This window comes from Zea mays, chromosome 7 (assembly GCF_902167145.1).
Source record: "Zea mays cultivar B73 chromosome 7, Zm-B73-REFERENCE-NAM-5.0, whole genome shotgun sequence".
NCBI lineage: Eukaryota > Viridiplantae > Streptophyta > Magnoliopsida > Poales > Poaceae > Zea > Zea mays.
In genome coordinates, this window is record NC_050102.1 from 32351109 (window position 1) to 32355965 (window position 4857).

The window sequence follows — 4857 nt, forward strand, 5'->3', positions numbered from 1 at the left end:
ACCTTTCTTCTGTTTGCTCATTCCCATAATTTTGTTCACAAATGTTGGTGTTACTTACATCTTTATTTTGTTTTCTAGGTTACCATCCTAGTGAATGAGCATAAATGTGCTTCAAGCAGCCGGATTAGTTATGGGAATGCCAATCAAGCATGGGTAGTACAGAAGGCCTTGCCTTTACTAAGAAATGAGGCTTCACTTGGTGCTAAGGCTTTGCAAAAGAGGTTAGAAGACACTTACAACTGTAGGGTCAGTTATGATGTGACATGGAAAGGAATGCAAGAAGCTCTAAAAGAGATGTATGGCAATTGGGACGATAGTTTCAGTATGTTGTATAGGTGGAAGGAAGAAATTTTGATAAAATCCCCTCATAGTGTGGTGGAGATAGACACCCAAGTTGTAGATGAAAAGGTCTACTTCCATAGATATTTCTGTGCACTTGAGCCTTGTATAGAAGGGTTTCGTGCTGCGTGTAGGCCTTACCTTAGTGTGGATTCAACTGCACTCAATGGTAGATGGAATGGTCACCTAGCAGCTGCAACAACGTTAGATGGACACAATTGGATGTACCCGGTCGCGTTTGGGTTCATGGATTCTGAGAGCAAGGATAATTGGGTTTGGTTTATGACACAGCTTCGAAGGGCCATAGGGAATATGGAGAAACTAGCTATTTGTACTGATGCCGGCAAGGGTTTGATGACTGCTGTGGAACTAGTTTTCCCACAAGCTGATAAGAGAGAATGTTTCAGACATCTGATGCAAAATTTCATCAAAAGATTCCATAGAAATAGTTACAGAGGAATGTATCCTGCTGCGAGAGCATATAGACAAGCTGAATTTGATAGACATATTGGGCCCATTTTGCATTCTGACCCTGAAGTGATTACCTGGCTAATTAGAAATCACAAGTTCAAGTGGATGAGGAGTACTTTTGACCGAGACATAAAATGCGACTACATCAATAATAATTTAGCAGAGTGTTTCAACAACTAGGTCAAAGACCACAAAGACCTGCTAGTAGTTCAACTAGCAGACAAGATTAGAGAGCTTATTATGGTCCTTTGGGAGAAAAGGAGGAGAATTGGTGGCAAACTTTGTGGAACTATCTTGCCTGCTATAGTACATCAATTGCATATAAGGTCTAGAGGACTTGGTCATTTAAAAGTTGTAAATGCTAGAAATGGTCATGCTGAAGTTTTTGATAATAGCCCCAAACAAGAAAGACATATTATTGATCTAGGAGCGCAGGAGTGCTCATGTTTGGAGTGGCAACATACTGGGAAGCCTTGTGACCATGCCATAGTTGTCATCACTAGTTTTCGATGTGAAAGGATCAAAAACTATGTGCATGATTTTTATTCAGTACAAAAGTTCAGAGAAGCATATTGTAGAGTCATCTATCCTATAAGGGATCATTCACAGTGGCCTCAAGTTGATATGGACTCAGTTGTCAAAGGACCTTTAGCAAAACGAGGTGTTGGTAGGCAAAGGAAATTACGAATCAAAGGTTGTCTGGAAGGTGGGAGTAGACCTAAGACAACCACTAAAGAAGGTGGTAGGCAAATGAAAAGAGGTCCTATACGATGCATAAAATGTGGAGAGCTTGGTCACAGACAAACAAGTTACAGAATCTGTTATGTGCAGTGAATTCTGTTATTGAGTCTGTTTATTGTTATGTTTTTAGATGTGCCGTTGCTCGGTTTCAGTGAATCTGTGAAAACATAACATCCGTTGCTCGGTTTCAGCATAACAGATTCTGTAACTATTGTCTGAACAGACCATCCAGAGCGACTAAGCAAGCAGCAATGCTCTGTTATGCTCTGTTATGCTGGGCCACACACAGAATTCACTGCACATGTACAACCAGCCTAATGTTCAGATGGTCAGTTCACTTACGAAAGAATGCAATGCACATCTACATGGCATCTGATTCCATGTATGTGAGGCTAGCTGTAACTGAATGCGCAAGGTACAGTTGACAATTAAACCAAGAATGTCAGTTCACATAGACATCCAAACATACCATTACACCAGACACAATACATTCAGTTCACCATTACATCCACACATCTAGAATTCAAGTTCACATACACATCTAAAATAGGATTACATCCACACATCCAGAATTTGAGTACACCATAAACCCTGAACCTAGTCAGAGTAGCTAGGCATCTGGTCTGAGTTGTAATCAACGCCCCAAAACTTCTCAATGTGCTCTTCAAGGGATAGGAAGCAGTCCGAATCAGAAGAAGGTAGTGGGCTTTCAATCCTCTCTAAAGCCACCTTCTCGTCATGCTCCAATTGTTCCTCCTTAACAGTTGCATCCAATTCCTCTTGGCAAAAAGGGAGTCCTGGTCCAATCCTTCGGCGGCGAATTCAAGTGCTTCGCGAAGTTCTTTAACCTCAAATGCAGTCAACCCCTTATCGAAGGGTAGCTTCTCATTGCAAATACGAAGGATATGCTTGGCATGATCCTGCATCAAGATGATTGCTTTATCTGCGATTTCAGTGCTCTTCGACATCCCTGCATACATCATTCACAACTGCAAATAAACAGTACAACCTAAAACCGTAAACAGTAAACCCAAACCCTAAAACCTAAACTATAGGGGGCACAAGCATGCCTAAGCGTCAAAAATGGTGGGGGAAAGGGCAGGGGACAGTTAACAGAGGGAAGGGGGAAGATCACCTGCAGAGGGGAGTGTTGGTCGTCGTTACCGTCGCCGCGCAGCCCAGTTCGCCTCCGACGGCCGTCACAGAGAAAGTAAAGACCGAACGTAGAGGAGAGGCAGAGTCTGAAATGGAGACGGCGTCATGAGGCCGTAAGGGCATAGTAGGCACGACGCATCGCGGCCCCACCTGCCAGTACACCCCAATCTACTCGTGACCTATTTTGACGAACGCGCAACCCTAAACGACCCATTTTTATGAGTTCAACGAGAGGCGGTGTATTTCGCAGAGCGACAACTTACAGCGACCTGTTTTGCCAAATTCCTCCTGTGAGTGTGAGGTGGGGAGCAAATCAACCGTACCTCGACTCCTTGAGAGCTCCTGCAAGGGTGGTGGCACGTCGGCCGTCCTCTCCCCTCCTCCCCCCGCGGCGCGCTCTGCGCCGCAGCCGCGCACCGTGTCCCTCTCCACCCCCGCTCCCCGGTCACTTCATCGTCAGTGGAGTTAGCCAGCTGGGCCGGGCCGGGCTGGGCCCAACGTCCTCATTATCTATCTTGGCCGACTTGCTTCTTTTCTTCAGTTCTTTTTTCTTTTCTTTTTTTTTGGGTATTTTTCCTTCCCAGTAGAGCTTCTCCATAAGCCTCCTTTTTTCAAAACAAAAACGATTTATTACAAAGCATACCATGCCCGTTGCTGAGGAAATCGTAAATAAACTTTAGGCTGTTGTCAATAGGAATTTTGTGGCCCTCTTTCTAACACTGCCATGTTGTCAAAAGTGCTATAAAACTACGAATAAAATAATATCTCATAATGCAATATTTCACTTCGCTATTTCATAGACTAACATGGCAATTAAATGTTACAACTCAATGACCAATAAAAATTAATAAAATATGTGAAGATGAGACAAATCACTCTCAATGTAGGGTTTACACTGTTTCCAAGATCTTGGAAACGAATTGGCATAGTTTCATCCTAATAAAACGAACTTTATCCCAAAAAACTCAATTCACTAAAATGCTATGGCATGTCATCAAAAATTCTGATGTGGCGATGTGTCACACTATTAAATGTGTATGAAACCACCATTAAGAATAGTCTTAGTGAAACAAGATGGTATGATGACTACATGTTAGTGGATGATGTGGCTTAAGGGCATGTACAACTTAACTTAATACGCCACTTTTAAGGAGGTTTTAAGGAGTTAAATGAAAAAAATAAAAGAGATAAGCTCTTCACAAAGAGTCTATCACATGACTCTCGCTCTATATATTGTCTATTAATTGTATTTATGATGTGATAGATTTTAATAATACCTTGTTATATCATGCAGTTTGTTAGCTATCTCTTCACTTAGAAAGGGGCTCTAGGTTATACATGTCCTAAGACTGTCTCTAGCAGCTTACCTATTGTAACACACTGAATTTTGGGGTATAAAAATTCTTTGCTCTATGCTAAAAAATCAGGTGTTACTCTTTCCTTTCTTCGCTTTTCTTTTCCGTTTACTAAAATAATAGAGTTGTTTTGTTATATAGTGAAGTGAGCCCTAGTAGTGCTTTGGTTGTTGCATTCATGCTGTTGTATAGTGTTTCTAAGTACAAGAAGTGTTTGAAACATGTTAATATACCTTGTAGAAGTTTCCGGTAAATTTTCATATTTTTCTGAATAATTTTCTATTTTCCGAGAACAAAAATCTATTTATTTGAGGTACTTAAAAACATTTTCAAAAGTTCTAAATATGTTTTTTGAGTTTATTAGGTGTCAAATCATGTCTATGAATGTTTCCTAGAACTTTTGGAGCCTTCGAGATATTTTTCGGACATTAAAAACGATTTCATCCTTTTTCTAAAATTATTTTAATTTTTAAAATGAGATTATTACGAAAAATAAAATATCTTCAAACCCTCAAAATATATATATTTATATGGTCGGAATTCTCTTGTCGAGCCCTTTCCAAATCTCGAAATCGTTTCCACAGATTCGACCCACAATTCTCGGAATTGCTCACTAAAGTTCGGGCGGCTCCAACTCCGGTGACAACTCCGGTGAGTAATTACTTTCAATCCGTGCATCGTTGGCAAAATCCGAGAGTACCGCTGCATTCGTCTCGTCAGTAGCTTCGTTCCGGTGCTTTCGAGTCGTCGATCCAACCTCCGATTCACCGTCAATCGACGTATTTCTCCTCGGCTC

The 4857-nt window shown here is 41.2% G+C and overlaps 1 pseudogene; it reads right to left on the minus strand.

Annotated features, from left to right (window-relative positions):
• Positions 1-2042: 2042 nt before the first annotated feature.
• Positions 2043-2519, minus strand: LOC103632229 (uncharacterized; annotated as a pseudogene).
• Positions 2520-4857: the final 2338 nt, after the last annotated feature.